The following is a 22,596-nucleotide window of genomic DNA, read 5'->3' on the forward strand; positions in this document are numbered from 1 at the left end:
TCTAATAGTATGTACAGAATATCTCTTCTGTCTGTTATTCTCAGAGTGGATTAGATATTTTGCTCCCTAACCATATAGTTGGTTACTTATATTCACCACTGCATAGAGATATTTAAGAATAAATTGCCTTTTTTTAAAACTTTACATATTAACTAAATTATGCACCACACTTTTTTTTTAAGGTTATTAACCGATTAATCGATTGATCGAAACAATAATCGGCCAACTAATCGATTATGACAATAATCGTTAGTTGCAGCCCTAGACGAAACATCCATTCTTTAAGCGCATTAAGGATCATATCATGCCGGGGGGGCGTGTCCGGATGTAGTGGGAGAAAGATGTGTTGCTCTGGAGCTCCGCCGATCCTGATCCAATCCGTCGCCATCCTGCATGAAATACAACCTGGAGAGCCTCCAAATGCTCCCTAACAGTTACCGGACATCATCCTCACCAGCCCCAGTGGAAATTGTGGCCGATTGTGTCTCCATCGGGCCGTGGCTGACATTATACCTCAGAGATCCGCCGCCATCTTGAGGCCTACGGAGCCTCCGTCATCCCCGGGCTGGAGTGCCGCGATCCGCTGGGTGAGAGGCAGCTAATTAGCACACATAGCTGGAAGTTGTCCCTGGGAGACAGCTGGACTGTGTGGGGGGCCTGAACGGCCATCTGAGAATCCATACAGGCTGATTCCGGGCGCCCGCGGCCTGCTGATCCAATCCATCGCCATCCTGCATGAAATACAACCTGGAGAGCCTCCAAACTCTCCTTAACAATCACCGGACAGCATTCTCACCAGACCCAGCGTAAATTGTGGCCGATTGTGTCTCCATCGGGCCGTGGCCAACATTATACCTCAGAGACCCACCGCCATCTTGTGGCCTACTACAACTAGCACATCCTCCACGCTCAGGTACTGTGCCCCAGCAATTCTGTACTGTCTTCCCTGTGCCATCATCTGTGCCCCAGCAATACTGTACTGTCTTCCCTGTGCCATCATCTGTGCCCCAGCAATACAGCATTGACTTCTCTGTGCCCCAGCAATACAGCACTGCCATCCCTTTGTCATCATCTGTGCCCCAGCAATACAACACTGCTATACCTGTGCCATCATCTGTGCCCCAGCAATATAGCACTGCCATCCCTGTGCCATCCTCTGTGCCCCAGCAAAACAGCACTGCCATCCCTGTGCCATCATCTGTGCCCCAGCAATACAACACTGCCATCCCTGTGCCATCATCTGTGCCCCAGCAATACAACACTGCCCTCCCTGTGCCTTCATCCTCACAAGAGCTGTGTCCCGCTGGGGGCTCTGAAAATGTGCAGGTAGTTTATCACCACCACACCTTCCATCCTGCTCCCTGAGACCCAGCTCCTGCCTGCTTACCCCCAACAAAGGAACTTGGCCCTATGCCAGCACATCAGTACTGACCCAGCCTCCATCCTGCTCCCCGGACCCAGGTTCTTTGCTCACAGGCTCCCCAAGACCCTCCTCCATCTCAGGGTGAACCCCAGATGGGCCACCCTAAGACCCACTACTCCAAGTTGGGTCCAAAGGCTCATCGTACCCCCCCGCCGGCGGCTGCCTCGTCTGCGCGATGGTCTACAGCTGGGATGGTGGCCGGTGCGCAGACGGCCACGGAGTCGGGGCGGCGGTGGCCCCCATGGGAGCGGAGATCCTGGCAGCCATTACATCCTGCAAGGAAATCCTGACAGCTAAGATAGTCTTCCTGACGGTGGATGTAGGCCTCATCCACCAGGATATGGATAAATTCAGGTCCCGCATCACGGAGGTGGAGGACAGGGTCTTCACAGTGGAGGATGCAGTCCGGTCGGACTCCAGGGAGATGAGGGCCCTGCAGCTCCAAGTGAAAGCACTCCAGGAGCGTGCAATAGATACTGAGAACCGCCTCAGGCGGAACAACATCTGCATACTTGGACTGCCCGAGAAAGCTGTGGGCCCTAGACCCGCTGAGTTTACTGAACAGCTACTGTGCACTCTTTTCAACCTGGGTGACGTGCCGCCCACCTTCATAGTGGAGAGGGCCCACAGGGTCCCACCGCTCCCTCCGAGACCTGGAGCGCCTCCTCGCCCCTTCCTGCTGCAGCTGTTAAATTACCGCAATAGGGATCGTATCCTGGCGGCGGGACGCGCCATGCCTGAAATTAAATATGAAAATACCAGACTGCTTTTTTTCCCGGATTTCTCTCAGGAAGTACAGCAAGTACAGAGACGCCGGCTCCGGGAAAAGAAAATACGCTTTGGCCTTTTGTATCCCAGCAGGCTCCAGATCACTAATGGTGTTAACACTCGTTTCTTTGACACCCCCCCGAGGCTGCGGCGGTGTGGTTGGACACCCGCTAACTACATACGACCGAGGAACCATGGTCGAATACACCTAGCAGGGAATAGCTAAGTATCACCTTCCACTTCAACAGGACTGTCTCCTGGTGACTCCCAGCATTACCCACTTTCTGTTCCCAGACCTGCTCTCCCTGCTACACTCCACCTTTACCTTTACTGGCTTGAGATGTCGGCTCAGAGAAAAAGGGATTCAATTTGGCCTGTTGTATCCCAGCAGGCTACGGATTACTGATGGCGATAACACTCGTTTCTTTGACACTCCAGAGGCTGCAGTGGAGTGGCTGGACACCCGCTAATCACACATGATCGGGGGAAGCGACGACCGATTGCAGTCAGCAGGGAGTGGCTAAGTGTCCCTCTCCCTTTTAAAAGGACTAACTCCTGATGACTCCCAGCACTAGCTACTCTCTGACCTCGGTCCCCTTTCCCCCTAACACGCTCCATTTTATCCATGTTGAACGTTTATATCTTCTGTTACTGGATTGCCTGCCAATCACTCCTGCCTGAGGAGCTCCAATGACAGACACTGAATCACCCCACCTTTGAACATAAGTGTCCTTGCTTCCCTCCTGTTTCCCTTTCAATACGAAGGATCACTCTCCCTGAGTCGAACCGGACTGCATTGGGAGAGATTATATCCACCTCTGGCCCTGTGGCCCAACTTCTAGGGGTCCCAGTGACCCAAGGATTCTATGGTGTTTCCAGTTAAGGGTAAAAACCCTACATCGGTTTGTATGGTTCTCTGGCCTACAGTTTTGTTTTTTGAACCTGGTTTATATGATGTTTGGGTAGGGTGTTATATGTTTTGGGGGGCGGGGTTTCTCTACTAAAGAAATGAATATGTATTATGCTGCTCTGGTGTTACTGAATATAAGTGCCAAATTTGGGTCTATTTGCCTACACTTACCTGACAAGATTATCCTGCATTTATTATACCCCCCTCAGATGCTGTATCCTGTCATGGAACGTCAGGGGGCTTAACTCCAAATACAAACGTTCATTACTATTTCAATACTTAAAACTGCATAACCCCCATATAGTGCTGTTGCAGGAGATGCATTTAACTGGCAGTAAGGTGTTGGCTCTAAAAAAGCCATGGGTACAAAGAGCCCTTCATGCGACCTACTCCTCGTACTCTAGAGGGGTTTCTATATTGATCAGCAAAAGAATTCCATGTGTGGTCCATGAGGTTCATTTGGATCCCCAGGGGAAATTTGTTATAGTGGTGCTGAGCGTTTACAACAAGAAGTATGTCATTGTGAATGTCTATTTGCCTCCCCCGAGCCAGGTGCATATTCTGTACACATTATATGAAAGGCTGGCTCCGCATTGCCCGGCATCTGTTCTCATCATGGGAGATTTTTATGCCACGCTGTCTCGGGAACTAGATAGGCCCTCCCCACAATCTACTTTTAACTCTGACCTGAGTACGTGGGCTCAGGCAACTGAGTTCCAGGAACCGTGGAGGTGGCTTCACCCCCAGGATAGAACGTACTCCTGCTTCTCGTCCACATTTAAAACATCCTCCCGAATAGATTTGGCTTTTGCCAATGATGCCCTCCTGGCTAATATCCAGGAGGCTAGTTACCTTCCCTCTGGCCTATCTGATCATCACCCTCTTCAATTGACCATTAGGACCACCAGGTCAAAAAACAAAGCCCTAAGGAGGTTACAACCTTATTGGATTAACAATGAAGCAGTCCATGACAAGGTTTATCCCTTTTTGCATCACTACTGGGTGGATAATGCGGGGTCAGCCTCCTTGGAGATGGTGTGGGATGCTTCCAAAGCTCACAGCAGGGGTCGATATATCTCTGCTGTGGCGGCGGTTAGGGCGGAACTTGGGGACAGGGTCTCTGACCTACAACATAAAGTTGAGGAGGCCTTGACTCATTATTCGGCCTCGGCTACGGTTCCTAACTTCGAGCACCTTTCATCGCTTAGACGAGAACTACAACTCCATGTCTCAGACATCACCAGAGCTGGTATACAAAATAGCAGACAGGCATATTTTGAGCATTGGGATAAAAACGGCAAACTCCGGGCGATGCTAGCACAGCAAGATAGGCCCTTAGTGGTTATACCTGAAATCCTCACGGCAGAGGGTGTATTAGTCACCTCCCAGGAAGATATCCTATTGGCATTCACTACGTTTTATACCTCTCTATATGTTTCCTCACTTCCTGATGACTTAAATACTGTACCAATGCTCTCCATGTTAGACACACTAGCACTGGGATGGCTCTCTGATGCAGAGAGACTATTCCTTGTTTCTGAGATTACATCAGAAGAGGTCACGGTGGCCATCAGGTCTTTCCCAGCAGGGAAGACCCCCAGGCCAGATGGACTGCCCATAGAATATTATAGAGCTCACATAGAACTGCTCACCCCCAAGCTAGCTCAGATGTTTCAGGCCTGCCTCCAACAGGGCTCCTTACCATCCACTATGAGGGAAGCCTATATTATTCTCATTCCAAAGCCTAATAAAGACCCTAAGTTATGCGCCTCCTACAGGCCGATAGCGCTCCTAAACTGTGATCTAAAAATACTAACCAAATTACTGGCCACTAGGCTTAATAAGGTAATAAAATCCCTGATTGACTCTGACCAAACGGGCTTTATGCCGGGTAGATCCACAGATATTAACATACGCAGACTTTTTTCTAATATTCACGCCCCCCATACTAATCAGGGCACTAGGACCATTGCCACACTTGATATGGAAAAGGCATTTGACACGGTGGAGTCGGTGTATCTGTGGGAGGTGTTGAGAAGAATGGGTTTCCCCTGAAATTTATTGACTGGATTCGTACATTGTACACTGGTCCTCTGGCATGCATTAAAATGAACGGCTCCCTGTCTCCTCCGTTCCCCCCTGCAGAGAGGCACCAGACAGGGATGCCCTCTCTCCCCGGCTCTTTTCACCCTGGCCATGGAACCAATAGCTGAGGCCCTCAGAAGCTTGGCCAAGGTCTGTGGGCTTAGGGTGGGTTGGCTGGAGGAGAGAGTGGCTCTTTACGCTGATGATTTACTCCTTTTTTTAAATGACGCTGGTGACTCTCTGGGGGGGCCCACTTGGGGTCATGGATGCCTTCTCCGCCTTCACAGGACTGAAGGTGAATTGACACAAGTCTCAGCTCTTTCCGGTGGATGAGGGGGCCAGGTCCTCCTCACCCTCCTCAACCCCGCTCCAGTGGGTGGATAAATTTACCTATTTAGGTATCATCATCTCAAGGGAGAGCGGGTGAAGGATCTCGAGAAACCCACGTCTCAGATCTATGGGTCCCTGCTGGTCGCTGCCGTTCCCGAGCTGTCCTCCCTCCGCAGGAAATCGGTGGGGGACATACCGGAGATGGATGAAAATGACTGAAGGAAGATTTGGGATTTTCCATTCTACCCTCTGGTCTCAGCCAGGGACAAACTGGTCCAATACAAAATTGTACACAGAGTTCATTACACGCCCCACAGGCTGCACCAGATGTCGCTGGCGTATTCTCCGGCGTGCTGGCGCTGCTCCTACCAGCCGGGGGACTTATTTCACATTTTCTGGGCTTGCCCAGCAATTGTACAGTATTGGAAAGAAGTACTCCAAGTGATCACTAGGATCACTAAAATTATTATCCCGTATGATCCTAAACATTGTCTACTGGGACTAGTGGACCAAATGCCAATATACAGAGCTAGAAAAATACTAATATCTCTGTTACTATACTATGCACGTAAAGCCATCACGATGACCTGGAAACAGTCATCTCCCCCCTCTGTTAGATTTTGGAAGAGCCTAGTGAATGCCAGTCTGCCCCTCCATAAAGCCACCTACTCGGGCAGGGGTTGTCTCCAAAAATTTGAAAAGGTATGGACCTGTTGGTTAGATGATAATACCACGGCAACTGATACAGTAACCAATTCCTAAATTAACATTATGGCTATAATATGTTAGCAAATTGACCCAATATCTCTCATTCAAATATCCTGTCAGTTCAATGCAGAGCATGGATTTTCCTGAATTAAACCTCTCCCCCCATTAGGGTATAGTTAAGTAAGTTTGTTTATGTTAAATGATGTGCCCTGGGGGGGCGTGGCTAAACCATGGAAGCGTGAGGACGCTCAGCCAGGAGCTCTGCACTAGGACGGGCCGAGAATCTCCCGTACAACCACTCAGACGAGCCAGCTTCTCATGCCAGGGGATCGTAAACACCCACCGGCCAGTGAGGAACGGAGGGGACCCGAGATTTCTCACTATTTCCTGCGGCAGCACCAGCTTTCTTCACCGGCCACACGAGGCAAGATGGCGCCGCCACGAGTCCCGCCGGGAGGTACCGCCGCGTCAGCAAGTAAGAAGGGGGGACAGGCGGACGCTGCAGCAGTGGAGGAAGATTTTCCCCCTCTCCCCCCCAGGTCTCACTCTCCCATACAGTCCCCTGCCAACCCCTTTTTTGAACTCACAATTGCTCTCTGAGAGCACAGGGGGAACGAGCAGCCTCCTGGAGGAATCCCTGAAACACATAGTCTCAGGCCTGCCTACAAAGCAGGATCTCAATGCTATGGCAACCTCCATAGTTAATGCACTTACAAACGAACTGCATGACTTAAAACAGCAGGTGGATACGGTAGAGGAAAGGGTGACTGTGTTGGAGGCCTCTCAGACAACCACAGACGCACGCATCACCTCCCTAGAATGGGAACACAAAGTTTACCGCCGCCATCTTGTGGATGTCCACCTGCGGATCGATGATGGCGAAAACAGGAGCAGGCGGAACAATTTACGCCTCAGAGGTATCCCGGAGGCTACCATGGGCCCAGATCTCCGCTCTACTGTTGTGGCGATCTTGAACCAGGTTTTAGGTAAGCCACCTACCGCAGACCTGGAGCTGGATAGGGTTCACCATATACCCGGGCCCCAGGCCCCCCCCACAGCGCAGCGGGCCCCAGCAGACCAAGATCTCCCCCATGATGTTCTGTGCAGGGTGCACTTTTTCACAATTAAAGAAGAGATCCTGCGCCTAGCATGGGAGAAGGGCACGATTGACTTTGATGGGGCGCCCGTACGGATCTTCCCTGACATATCCAGACAGACCCGTGTTATGAGAGGCCTGCTGCGACCATTGCTGGAGGTGATACGGGAAGCCGAAGCCACATACCGCTGGGGTCATCCCTTCCACCTGATTGTCCGGAAGCAAGGCTCAGAGTTTCACCTCCGCACGCCAGAACAGCTACCAGACCTGTTCCAATTAATTGCCAAACCTGCTGTCAGTGTACCTAATTGGTTTGACTACCTGCTGTCTCAGGACACCCCAAGTCCAGCATTGCCCAGGCAACAGAGGATCAGACGACCATGCTCCCGTCCACCCAATCGAGACGCTTACAGACCACATCCTATGACATCCGAAGATTGACCGCCTCTCCTTCCGCACGGTCTGGTAAGGTTGTGCAGTATTCCCTCCCAGCAGTTTCTACTATTAGCGGTACTGCTTCTATGACTTCCTTTGAAACTGCCCCGTCAACCACCAAGACCCCTGTCAAACCTAAGAGACGACACCTATCATTTTTTTTCTTTTTCTTTTGTTGTCCCATGGACAAGGTTTGAAAATAGCTGGTTAACTAAAACCGCAACAGAAGAGGACGTTTCTCCACCTTTTTTGCATCCACCTTGAGTGCCTGTTTTTACTTTTATTTTTTACTCTTCTTTTTTATATTTGGGGACTATCTTGGTGGGGAGGGGGGGAATGTTGTGCATCTCAGATAGCCAGATCGCACTAAGAGTTGACCTGGATATTTTACTTGCAGCGGACTATGGTGGGTTCCAGATAGTTGAGATGTTCTTCAGGTTGTTGCAGCATCTTTGCTGCTAATGTTATCTTTCTTTTCTATAGCCCACCTAACCTTATTTTTTACATTCAATTGCTGCAGATATTTACTGTCCAGGAAAATGGTGTCCCGGTCTTGAGGCACCGGGGGAAGGGACGGAGAAAACTCCGACAGGTTCCACCTATTGACATCCCTGACCTAAGTCGGATCCCTGAGCCACAGAGCCCTCCTCCCGATGCAGCAACACCCTGTGGTTACAACGGACTGGTATCTACTTATGGTATGTTTACTTCATGTTCGCTTGATTATATCTGATGTTAAGTTGGTTCTAACGTTATATTTGTCTTTATTGGTTCTCATAGCCCCCACCTAGTGCATCTCCTAATTCAATGACTCCCTTTTTTGTTAAATTTTTGGTCATTGAATTCTCTGACCAAAAATAATCCTCACTGCCCTGTCCACCCCCATTTAGGGCGGTCACCCGATTGGACTTTTTAGTGCTAATCGGAGGTCCAGAGAGTAACTGTCTTACTAGATTGTTTTTTCCCCTACCCCCCCTTCTCTCCCCTTCCCCCCTCCATTTCTTGCCTGCTCTCCCTCTCCTCTACCCCCTCTGCTTGCTCCCCCCCTTCTCCCCCCCTCCTTAGTTCCCTTTTTCTTTTTGTCGATGGTGTTGCCCCCTGGTTGGGTGGGGACTGAGACTGGAGAAGATTACCTACCTCATGTTATGGACCTGGCCGGGACAGAGGCTGTTGGAGAGGACTGGGTGCGGGCCTGTTGCCTTTTGATTATGGGCCCTAGCATTTGGGGGAATGGTGCTCTCTGTGAGCTGTATGCCTGGGGACCCTGGGGTTGGTGTTACTTTGGATTCAGCTCCATGTCCCCCCAAAAACACACAGACTCTGGGAACCCTTTATATGCCATATTAGAATGGTGACTGATTTATACCATTGGGACTCGTACTGTTAAATGCTAATGTCATCAATTCTGCTATAATGGGTTTATTGTAAATAAGTCTAGTGTGGCTCTAAGAGTCTTTTCACCCATTGTTATTTGTGTTAATTAACTGTGTGAAGCTCGGTGACCACAAGTCTGGGCGAAAGGTCATGTCTCAGTCACCTAGGCTGTATAAAGGATTAGATAATTAGCTCATGTTAATTAAGTTACAGTTGTATTGTTAGAGGAGGTTCCAACAGCATATAAAGTCTTGTAACTGATTCATAATAAACAGTCCATGTTAGCAGTGAAGTAAGTGTCGACTTGTTTTCTGCTCAGAGAGGTTGGAATATCTGATATCTGTATACAGACTGGGAGGAAGTGGTATATGACGGAAGCACTCAAGCGGAGTGTGGGAGGTTCCGTGACATTGGTGGCAAGCAGCGGGAAAGCTTTCTGCAGTCTGGGACATCCAAACTTCCATCTGGATCCAAGGTCCAGATAGCAGGAGAGGTACAGATACCAGCCGCCATGGATGAGGAATTCAGAAGGAGGTTGCGAGAGATGCAGATACAGCACAGAGGACCAGTATCGGAGCAGGTCCTGCTGGGATGGTGTGATTCTATTCGCTGCAAACTCTGGAAGGAAGCGCTAGCCCGTGAGCAGCGACACCAGGGAAAAATTCTCCCCTCCATCGAGGAAAGGTACTGGTCGCAGTACGGACTGTGGGTGCGGTTTTTGGGAGAAAAACCACACAAGAAGCAGACAGCTGAATTAAGCAGGCTGGTCTGGGCAGAGATAAAGCTGGATGAGAGCTACAGAGCCCTCCGGTGGCATGTATCCCAAGCATGTCCCTGGATAGCGGATGACAGCCCAACGGAAGGCTTAAGCTACGGCGGCTTGGGACTGTTGTTTGTGAAGCTGACAGGGGACCCTAACTTTGGGAGTGATTTGGAGCGGCGGGTGGACGAAATCATGGATTTCAGAGAAGGGCTACTGAACATTGCTGAAGTGCACTGGGCACAGGAAGATTTGGAGTTTCTGGCCGTTCAGGAATGGGAGCTAGAGATCGCCTACAGACAGCTGCTAGACATTGCTCAGTGCCAGGGCTGGGCTCCCTTTGCCTGGGACTATCAGGAAATACCAGCTGACAACCCTGAAATCCTGGCTGAAGAGTCGGCAATGTGGCAGAGCAATAGTGTGCTTTGCCAACCTGCCCCCACAGCTATGGAGGCGGAGGTCTTATGGCGGATGCAGCAAGTGCTGACTGACCTTGATGATCCTGTTTCTGCATGGGATGATCTTGGATGGAGGAATGTGCCTGTCCAGCAGAATGCCAGAGAATCTGCAGTGGAAAATCTGGAGATTGCCATCCCCAAAGCTGAAGTGCTGACAACAGGGCAGAGCTCTGCTAACCTCTGCCCAGCACTGATAACATCTTCTGGGTTCCATGGACAGGAGATGGTGAACCTCCATCCCCAGATACCAGTTGCAGAGATGGGGGATTTAATAGACTTTTCTGCTGAGGAAGAACAACCTGATGAGCCTCCAGCAGAAGAGCTGCTATCAGGGCCAAAGTTCACTGTGTTCTGCCCAGCACCAACAGTGGCTTCGGCCTTCTTGAGAGAAGAGGTAGTCGGCCTTTCTCCCACAATACTGACAGGGACATGTGATTTTCTGCCAGCAGCATCTATGGAGTTAAAACAAACTTCTCCAGCTGAAGATCTGGTAACTGAACAGAGGGTCCAAGACCTCTGTCCCACACTTTTACCAATTCCAGAGACTGGGGATTTAATAGACGTTTCTGTAGAGGAGGAACCACCTGGCAAACCCCCAGCAGAAGTGCTGGCAACCGGACAGAGGGTCCAAGACCTCTGCCCCACACCTGCAGCAATTGTGGAGGCTCAGGCTGAGAAGATGGCAATCACTTCCCAGCAGCAGATACAGGGGGAGAAGGGAGAGGAGGTGTGTGTTGTCCCTCCCCAACAGTTGGCCAGGGTGGAGGAAGTGGGCTTTCCTCCCCAGCAAAGATCCGTGTACCTGGGAGACAGTACCATCGACATGTCGTCCCAGCAGCCAGATGAGGGAATGGAAAAGGAAGCAGCCGGCTCACCTCCCCAATGGCAGCTACACAGTTTGGGAATGGAGGAAGCCAGCCTCCTGCCCCAACGGTTAGCCGGAGCGGAGGATGCGGAGTCCCCAGCAGAAGTGCTGGCAACAGGGCAGCGTGCTACCAACCTCTGCTCAGCACCGGCAACAACTACAGAGTTCCAGGGAGGCGGGGCAGTCGGCCTCCCTCTCCAACAGTTAGCTGGAACAGATGGTGTGGGGTTTCCAGCAGAAGGGCTGGCAACAGGGCCGAGGACTGCTGGACTCTGCCCTCAACTAACAGAGGATGGATTTCCTGTGAAGGTGGATGGGACTTCAGTCTCCACCTGTATACCCCAGGGATGCTGGGCAGTGGGCCCCGATCCCCAACAGCATGACAGAGTGAGCCCAGACACCCTGTCTTCTCTCCAGCGGCAGAAAGGATTCCAGGGAGAAGAGCCAGTCCAGGCCTCTCCCCAGCGGCAGATATGTTCTCTGAGAGAGGCAGAGGTTGGCTGGGTGAGTAATACTCTGTTTGGAATAATTTATTTGGGGTACTGTGTGGGTACAGGCATTAGAGGACTGGAACTACTGACTAACTTCGGAGTCAACCCGTCTGGGGTCCCCTCCTGTGTTAGTCTCCTGCCGAAAGGGGAGAAATGTGATGGACCTGGCCGGGACAGAGGCTGTTGGAGAGGACTGGGTGCGGGCCTGTTGCCTTTTGATTATGGGCCCTAGCATTTGGGGGAATGGTGCTCTCTGTGAGCTGTATGCCTGGGGACCCTGGGGTTGGTGTTACTTTGGATTCAGCTCCATGTCCCCCCAAAAACACACAGACTCTGGGAACCCTTTATATGCCATATTAGAATGGTGACTGATTTATACCATTGGGACTCGTACTGTTAAATGCTAATGTCATCAATTCTGCTATAATGGGTTTATTGTAAATAAGTCTAGTGTGGCTCTAAGAGTCTTTTCACCCATTGTTATTTGTGTTAATTAACTGTGTGAAGCTCGGTGACCACAAGTCTGGGCGAAAGGTCATGTCTCAGTCACCTAGGCTGTATAAAGGATTAGATAATTAGCTCATGTTAATTAAGTTACAGTTGTATTGTTAGAGGAGGTTCCAACAGCATATAAAGTCTTGTAACTGATTCATAATAAACAGTCCATGTTAGCAGTGAAGTAAGTGTCGCCTTGTTTTCTGCTCAGAGAGGTTGGAATATCTGATATCTGTATACAGACTGGGAGGAAGTGGTATATGACGGAAGCACTCAAGCGGAGTGTGGGAGGTTCCGTGACACCTCACATTACTGTCCTTGCTTACCGGATTGATAACTGGCGTTATGGGTCTCCTAAAGGTCACCTCCCTTAATGTATGTGGTCTCAATGTACCAGAAAAACGCTCCCAGTTACTAACTGATCTGCGTAAAGGCAAAACCCAAATTGCTTTTTTACAGGAAACACACTTCCATGGTGATCGTATTCCTAAATTGACTAATGGAGCGTTCCCGACGGCATACCACAGCATATCGCCCATCTCCAAATCTAGGGGGGTCAGCATCCTTGTAGCAAAATCAGTACCATGGGTCTTCGAGGCGCAGCGGGTGGATCCCCAGGGTCGCTTTCTCCTCCTGAAGGGAAGGGTGTCTGATGTGCAGGTCACCTTCGCCAATGTTTACTTCCCCAATGTAGACCACCCACAATTCCTGCGGAAGCTGCTACCTCAGTTACTGGAGTTTTCGGAGGGGGTGCTTGTCTTTGGGGGGGATCTTAACTTTACAATGGATCCCTTGCTAGATGCCTCACGAGGCTCATCCCATCTTTCTTATGCACGCCTCAAGCGATTGAAAGCAGACCTCCATGCTCTACGCTTAATAGATCCCTGGCGTCTGTCGCGCCCTCAAGATAGGGACTATACATATTTCTCTTCAGTCCACCACTCTTACTCGAGATTGGACTATTTGCTGATTACACATAAAGATCTAGCTAGGGTGGTGAATACCTCCATAGATGTCATTTCCTTCTCGGACCATGCACCGATTCATATGACACTTCAGCTAGGGCCGATGACCCGGACTCCACCCTCCTGGAGGCTTAATGAAGCCTTGTTGCAGTCAGAGGAGATTTGTTCAGAAATACAGGCCAAGTTGCGGGAATACTTCGCTGTCAACGAAGCCTCAGTTCCCAACCCGTTAACGGTTTGGGAGGCTCACAAGACAGTTATTAGGGGCACTTTAATTAGTATAGGTGCCCGCCTTAAGCGAGACAGAACACGCCGCATTGATGAACTCTTCGCCCAGATCCGTACTCTGGAGGGTGCCCATAAGGCCAGTCTTGCCCGTTCCACCCACCATGACCTCCTTAAAGCCCGCGAGGAGCTTCGTGCACTTTTGTTCCATAAAACGAAACAAAAATTGGTGTGGGCACGCCGAACGATGTACGAGTACTCCAATAAACCTGGCTCGCTCCTAGCCATAGCACTATGTGGCCCACGTACCAAAACCTATATTTCACACATCCTGTCATCCTCTGGTCGGAAGATGACTACATCCTCTGATATCGCAGCAGAGTTTCGATCCTTCTATGAAGGCCTCTACAACCTTGACAGGTAACCGCCGGAGGACCCTAATTCTGCTGGGGGATTTACCCCCCGATCTTACATCACCATGTCGAGTATGCCCTCACTCCCGACTGCGGTCCAGGAAGAATTAGAGGAACCCATCACCTTAGAAGAATTGGGTGTGGCACTAGCGAACTCAAAGCCTAAGAAAGCCCCAGGCCCAGACGGGTTTACACCGGCGTACTATAAGACATTCTTTGAGACGCTTTCTAAACCCCTGATATCTGCACTCAATTCAATCACTGAAGGCAACTCTTTTCCCATTGACACTTTAAGAGCCTATATTTCCCTTATCCCTAAAGAGGGGAAGGATCCCTTGCGGTGTGGAAGCTACCAGCCGATAGCTCTCCTGAACACTGATCTGAAATTGTTTGCCAAGATACTGGCCAATAGGCTAATTTTGCATATGCCAAGCTTGATCCATAAGGACCAGGCAGGTTTTGTGCCACTGCGAGAACCCAGCGATAACACCATCAGGGTAATCAATTTGATTCATGCAGCCAGGACATCACGGCGACCCCTTCTCCTGCTGTCTACAGACGCAGAGAGGGCTTTCGACCGTGTAGATTGGTCCTTCATACAGGCCACCCTGGAGCATATCGGTCTCCGCTCATCAATGCTCAACTGGATACTATCCCTCTACTCTCATCCTACAGCAGCAGTTAAGGTAAACGAAACAAGGTCGAGCTACTTTACCATACACAATGGCACCCGACAGGGTTGTCCTCTGTCTCCGCTAATCTTTATACTCACGTTGGAGCCCTTCCTTTGCAGGATAAGGGCGAACTCGGGCATTATCGGTTACCAAATATCCTCTGGGACACATAAGGTAGCCGCTTTCGCCGACGACCTCATCTTTTTCCTGACGGACCCACTGGCCTCACTTCCTACTTTACTTCACTCCCTCCGAATCTATGGAGATCTCTCCCAGTTCCGAATTAATTTAACAAAATCCTCCTTACTTAATATCACGGTGGGCACAGACATAGTACGCCGTCTGCGCGCAGAGTACCAGTTACATTGGGCAACCGATACTATCCCATATCTGGGAGTTGACATTACCCCCGACCCTGCCAATCTATATCAGGTGAATTTCGCTCCTCTACTCCTTCGTCTCAAGACGGATTTGCTCCACTGGCATTCCCTGACCCTGACGTGGTTTGGTCGATGTAATGCCATCAAGATGACAGCCATGCCAAGGGTGCTATACCTGCTACAGGCCCTCCCCATTCATCTCCCTCCTCCCTTCTTCAAACGGATCCATTCACTGTTCCGCGACTTTATCTGGTCACACCGAAAGCCGCGTATTAAACTGCAACTTCTCCACATGGCAAAACACAAAGGTGGGGTTGGTCTCCCTGATGTGAAAGCGTACTATAGGGCAACTCACCTCACCAGGGTAGTGGATTGGCATTGTCATGCGGAGGCAAAGCAGTGGGTGACGATGGAGTTCGAGGACTCCGAAGGCACGGCCAAGAGCTGGCTTTGGACCACCACTCCCATACCGAAGGCCATCGCTGCCCACCCCACTCTAGGAAGCACGATTCAGGTGGCGAGAGATGCCTTCAGGCATTCCTCGATATCCCCAATACCCTCACCTATGGTGCCAATTCCGGGCAACCCTGATTTTCCACCCGGTTGCGGGGGTCCTGTATTCCGTCACTTGACGAAGGAGGGCAGTTGGCCGCACCTCCACGATTTTCTAGGCCCGACTGGCCAGCTTACGGCGGACGCCGGGTTGGCAGGTTCTGACCCTCCATTAGACTTTTTGAGCGGCCTCCAACTTCGCAATTTCCTACGCCATTGTGCACGGACTCCGGGTATATCGCGCCAGCTTACAGAGCTGGAACAAATCTGTCATCGTAAAGAACCGACCCGCCATTGTCTATCATTGATTTACTCCTCACTGATAACACCAGCAGAAGGATTCGTACCCCCCTTTCTCTCTAAGTGGGAAGAAGAACTAGGCGTACAATTCACTGAACCACAAAGAGAAAAGATCCTACATTTTGCCCAGAAATCATCCCTGGCCACCAGGGTTCAAGAGACATGCTATAAGATTGTGACTAGATGGTACAGAGTACCTTCTACTCTGCACCGTTTTTTCCCACAGGTTTCTAGCTCATGTTGGCGGTGTGGGGAGGGAGAGGGAACGATGCTTCACGTTTTCTGGGATTGTCCCAAAATCAAACCTTACTGGTTGGAGGTGGCACGCACAGTTGAACACCTGACTGGTGTTGCTTTGGAGGGGGACCCTGGGGCCTGCTTGCTGCATCTCTCTAAACTTCCGATCAAGAAATATAAAGCCTCTCTAACCATTCAATTATTGAATGCAGCCAAGGCATGTATATTCTTATGTTGGAGATCGGAGTCCCCACCTACAAAAACGCAGTGGTATGCTAAAGTGAACGAACTTCGAAATATGGAGGATCTAACTGCCACGCTGTACGACAGGGAGGAGGTCTTTCGGGAGACTTGGAGACCTTGGCAACACTTTATTTACTCTGAATCGTACCTCCAGGAGATGGCTCAGGCTGAATGATTCCGGGGCCTGGGCTGCCTGCCTGGCCGGGGGGCGCCACCGCCGCTGTAATCTCTTCCTTTTCCTTCTTTCCCCCCTTTCACCCTTTTCTACCCCTCCCCTCTGTTTCCCCCTCAATCCCCTCCAGTTGTGGGGAAAGTTTAGTCAGATAGTGAGAATATCTTGATACACATTGCCTATCTGTGCTCCCACGACTGGACCCAGCTGGTCGCATGGGAGGTATCCCTTCCGGCCAGCTGGGGAATTTTTTAATTTTTTAATCTTATTATCACTAGTTAGTCTTGGTTGCTATATAGATTCAAACGGGTTATTAAGTTGATACTTGAGAAGTTTTTTTTTTCTTTTTGTTTATCTCAGGCTGGGTTTTCAGACTGCCCCACCATAAGGTTATAACCCTCCATACGCTACACTGAACATATAATTAAGGGGCCTGTTTGTTTGCCACTTCTGATTCGGTCTATAACCCTTTATGTGACATGCCTATGACTCAATCATCTCTGTATATGCTGTCATTTGTTACATCCGTATCTGTTAATTAACATGTGATGTCTTTGAAAGAAATAAAAGAATTACAAAAAAAAAAAATGATGTGCCCTGGTGCGGTCTATAGCCGCATCAAAGGATATGCCCCTGCGTGGGCAATGTTTGGCCCCTGTGTGGGTACTTTTTGTATGACAATATGAAACTTAATAAAAAGATTTTGCAAAAAAAAAAGGATTATATCATGCCGCTTTATAAACGACTCGCCACCACTGCTCTCAATAGACATATTGCTACCCAACACGATTATGACCCTAATGTTGTACGATTTACAGTGCTTGAACTTGTACCCCTACATGCCCGAGGAGGCAGTATCGATGTGACCTTATTACAGTTGAAAACTAGATGGATACATTGCTTGGATGCCTAAAATACCCTGGCCTGAACAAATATATAAGCTTTAAATCCTTCCTATAAAAACTAATTCTTTTTTTACAATTGATCTTTATATCTTCATTATTTACTTATTACTTTTCATTTTTCATTTTTTTTGTGTAGATTCTAAGCTAGTTCGTTTAGCTTGGTCTCTAATGGGTCTGATTGTAGTTTGTGCGTTTGGTTCTTCCCCACATTTTCATCTTGTCTCCCCATTCCATCATCAGGACAATCACTGCTCTGCTGGCCCCTTCACCCTCTTGGGGTCTAACACATGTGTTAGTTCCCTGTTATCTTTCTACTTCACAATATTATCCTTCCCGATACCAGCCTTTTGTTTATTTAGTCCCTGTTTTTGTTTTTTTGTTTTTTTAATTACATCCATACTCTTCTCCTCAATTTTGGTTTTACAGTTTCATTCATTCTAACTTCACATATATGTATATATATATTTTTGTACCCTTGATCTTTTTGTATACATTTTCCTTGTTCTTCCTTTTGTGTACTATATGTGTTGTTTAATTGCAATAACAAATGGTTGTGGTTCGATCTATATCACTGTGTATCTTGTCACTGGGTGACTGGCTGATTGGTTGAACTGCCTGACTTCAGGAGCACCGCTCGGCAGTTCCCTGTCCAGTCCTTTTCCTACCCCCTCCCACCCTTGCCATCCCTTTGTCACTTTTTCATCTACTCTTGGTCTCCCTCTGTGCTTGCTGGCCACCTCCCCGTCTCGGTTCAGCCCACCCAGTCACAGCCCTTGGCTGTATGGACACCCAAGGGCTGGCTGTTTGAAACAGCTGGTCCGCCCCCTGGCCTATCTCCGCCCCCTGCCCTCTATTCTGTACACCAGCCTCCTTCATTATCCTCTCCATGGTCGCTGGTTCTCTCCTGCCCCTTGGGCAGACCCACCACTCGGCTACACCCTTTTATGTTTGCATCAAAAGGCCGCCGCCCTCTGATGCACCTTACTTGGCGCTAGGCCCTCTGGGGTTTGTAGGCTTCGTGCGGTGGTCAGTGGGCAGGCGCATGGGCTGCTTTTTGTCTGCTCCTAAGTGGCCAATTGTCGTTGCCAATCAGGTGGGGGGTTTTAAATATGATCGCTATTAGTCTGCTGTTGCCGACTTACCGGGACGCTGCTGTGTTGCAGGTAAACCTGGTCTTTGGCAAACTTGTCGCCACTTTGGGCAGTTTTATAACTCTTGTGGACATTCAGCAGTTTCATACTGCCCCTGTCTGATTTCAGGCTATAGGGCACTTTCCTAACTTCCCTCATGGAGGTAGGGCTCTTGACTAAGTTTACTGACAACATTCTTTTTTTTTTGCATCATTACTTTTTATTTCTATTTAGTCCTCTCACCTTTTTTCTAACATATTCCTTTCTTTTTTTTTTTTTCCTTTTTTTTTTTTTTTTCCTTTTCCCTTAAACCAGCGACATTAGTGAATTCACCAGCATAACCACCCCATATGGTTTGACCATTCATTATTAATCTTTACAGTGTCCCGGCTATTTGACATTATACCTGTGCATTTTGGCATGTATTGAGGCATTGTCCCTTTTTTCTTCGAATATAGTTGAGCTTTTCATAGCCTTACATTTGTGTATTCTTTACAGTTTTTACCAGGTTTTTCTATCAAGCCCCCTGCAGCCATACTACAGACAGTGAAGGGTGGCCATTTCCCTGATGGTGGAGTGCACCTATCTCGCCCCGCTGGGCCCCCTGGGTTTGTTGGAGTGACGTTTGTATGGCTTGGTGTCCACTAGATGGCTTTCCACCTGGGGGAGGGTTTATCTGGGAGGGGACCGTACCTTTATAGCCCCCATGCACAGTCCCCCATTGACATATACAGTGTTGTCTGTTCCTATTTTCTTTGAATAATTAATGTTTATATGTTTTTCTCTTTTTGTAGAACTACAACTATTTTGTCATACCTTGTCCCCTGATGAAGCCAATGCCTTGGCGAAACTAGTAGGGTCACCCTGACCTACCTCTATTTACCATCGGTTGTACAGATATCTTTTTATGCTCATTCAATTTATGTATTCCCTATGAATTGTCTTTTAATCAATTGTAATAAACTTAATTATTTTTATAACTTTGTATTGTTATATTCTTGGCACTGCAATAATCCCCTATGTTTGGCTCCTTATTGTATTCTATTACTGGGATGAGGTGCCTTATCCATTAGGGACTCACCAACCACTACTTCTTTCTTTTCCAAGATACACCACATACTGAGTATTTTAAATAATAAAATATGTCATTTTAAACTACTTGTCAACAGTACAGATTTTTTTTTTCACCTTACTTTTTTAGTATGTATGCTCGACAAGGACACCTTCTGGATCGACAATTATAATTACCCTGAAATTGTAGCCAAGTACCCCTATTCTTTTTCTGTGCATGAAAATAACTTGGTGAAAGATAACTCCCCAAGGTAGGTGCTCGTCTGGGAACTATTTTACACCATTTCCTAAAACCTTGTAATAAACCTTGTCAAAAGTATAGGTAAATATCTCTCATTTATACTTCTAATCTTAGTAAATGCAACACTGTGCCCAGTAGAAAAAACAGGTTTATTATGCAAATCCATCCCTTGTGGTTTGTCTTGGAAAGCATCAGTCGCGATCTTTGATTTTGCAATCTTATACAAAAATTATGCTTTTTCTTTAAAGCTTTCTTTGGTACATATCTGTCTGAAACATAACATTTGACCCACTGGAATCCATTTAACAGTATGATAGGGATCTCCCAAATCAGCTAGTAATATACTATTAGCTGACAAAGGTTTTCTATACAATTCTGTTATTATCTTCCCTTCTTTACCTATCAAATTCACATCTTAAAATGCAGTATTTAATATTTTTCCTATTCATCTGGCCAGTAAATCTCAAATTCAATTAATTATCGTTCAAATACAATAAAAACGTGTTCAAATCCAGAATCTCTGTAGTGCCTATAAACAAAAAAACATTGAAATAGCACAACAAAGTCTAATATGTGACCTACTGTAAATGTGTACCTAAGAAAATTTGTGTTCTCTTCAACCACCCCACATATAATGGCGAGTGGGTAAGAAAATTTGGCCCCCATCGCTGCCTCACATTTCTGGAGCTTGCCGTTACCAAAAGATATTAAATTATTGGTTGATAAATAACATTTTAAATGATAAATATGCTTTTTGTCACTGAATAATCATTATAGTGTTGCAAATAAAAAGTATTGCTTCTAAGCCCAACTTGTAAGGATCAACCACTATAGCCTTGAAACATCACTGAGTAATCAATTTCTCTAAATAAAATGGATGCTTCATAGTTATACTAATCAATCCCACACAACTTGGGTTTGGAAGTGGTATTTTTTTAATTGAAACACTATAGTGATTATTCAGTGACACATAACATGTTTATCTTTGAAGTTTTGCATTATTTATAAACCCACAATTTATTTTCTTTCATGGTACCTGCTACCTCCAGAAATGTGGGGCAGTGATGCAGTTCAAATTTTGTCCCTCAGTTGCCAATTTATACATGGGGTGGTGACAGAAAACCCACTTTTTTTGGTAGCAACATGTTCAAGTCTTACATTAGACTTTTTGTGCTATATTGATGATCTTTAGTTTATATGCACCATGGAGGAGGAATATGGACATATTTTTGTCAAATTTGAAATAATAATGAATTAAATTTGGATTTACTGGTTGGCTGAATATGGAAAATATAGCATTTTTGGACTTCTGAATGAAATGTGTGTTGGGAGAGGCCTGAGCATATTTGTTTGTTTACCCACATGCTTTGCTGAATTGAACAGTCTATTTGACAGCTTTATCTTCATAGAGCGGGGAGTTGGTGAGAGTTATTGTTGTTTGGAGTAGCAAGCAGGTGAGAAAAGTTGCTGTAAAAGCCCTGCCCTCAGTTATTACCACTATAGTGGACCTGTCTAATTTAAGGAGCTCTGAATATGGATTAATGCATAAGATGCTCTGGGCACAATATCTTTCTATTTTTCATGCCATTTGAATACTATTTATTCAGCACTTGGTTTTGTGAGTGTTGTTTTAATGATTTTAATTAAAGTGTTTTACTTACAGTATCATACTATTGTGACTTTTTTCTATATGTCAACATTGCTGAAGATTGATGGGCAGAAGAATGACTATGACATCAGTTTTCTGAGATCATAATTAATTTCATCAAAAGCTTCTTTCGACCTTTCATACTGAAGGTTAAATACTCCTGGTGGGTGTTGTGCACACACATTGGTGTGGGATCACGGATTGAAGTGGTTTTGTTCATTCACAGCGGTGATAGAATCAGGTCGTGGCAGAGAAAAAAAAATGCTGATGGACAGTTGTTATATTATTTAATTTAAATCAAAGTGGTTTATGTGTGTTAATAAACTTTTGCAAGGATCCCCCCTTTCTTTTATATCAACAATACTGAGGACTGATTAGAGAAGGAAGATGATAAAGACAGTTTTCCGGGACCTTTTAGATTGAAGGTCAAATATTTTTTAGCGAGTGTTCTGTATGGTGTTCTGCACGGTGCGGTTAATTTACACAATGGTGTTTACATCACAGTGTGGTGCACATAGAATCTGATGCAGTAGGCAGCACTCCAAACAGCTAGCATTTTGATTTTCATAAATTTATGAAAGAAAGCATCATATAGAGAAATTACAACAGAGTACATGCACAAGATATCCCTATAGTTCCTCTATCTAGACAAAGACAAACTCTAGGCTACAAGCATCATATACATTTATTTTAGAACAGGGAGGAGATCCAGGCTAAAAGAACAGCAATTAACAAACATCAATAGACATGCATAGATACCAGAAAAAAATCTTCAGCTGACTCAGGACCAGGAAAAGGTGGATCTCACTTGAAAAAGGTTTTTTTTACTCTGAAACGTGATTCCTACCTCTACCAGATCCTGAGTGTCTGCATGTCAGCTAAAGCTTATATATAAAAATCAAAACTTTAGCTGTTTGGAGTGTTGCCTATTATTTATTTAAAGAGTATTATTTCTTGGTCTTTCTTTGAGCAAAACCAATCTATGGTTTCAGCACCCGTATTGCTTTAATTAACCCTTTATGTACCAATGTTATGATTTGTGTGTGCATTAGTTTATCTTTTGTTTTAATTATTTGTTTGCAGCTGTGCATAGTAACCAATAAGCTTCCAAAAAATGGGTAGTGGCGCTGCTAAATAGTATGAGATTTAATACATTAGTCCATCAGTAAGTCCTTGAAGTGGAATACTCAGTATATGTTGAAGGGGAGAGATGAAGAGGGGGACCTGTATAGATTACTTTTG

Source organism: Aquarana catesbeiana, linkage group LG03 (assembly GCF_042186555.1).
Source record: "Aquarana catesbeiana isolate 2022-GZ linkage group LG03, ASM4218655v1, whole genome shotgun sequence".
Classification (NCBI taxonomy): domain Eukaryota; kingdom Metazoa; phylum Chordata; class Amphibia; order Anura; family Ranidae; genus Aquarana; species Aquarana catesbeiana.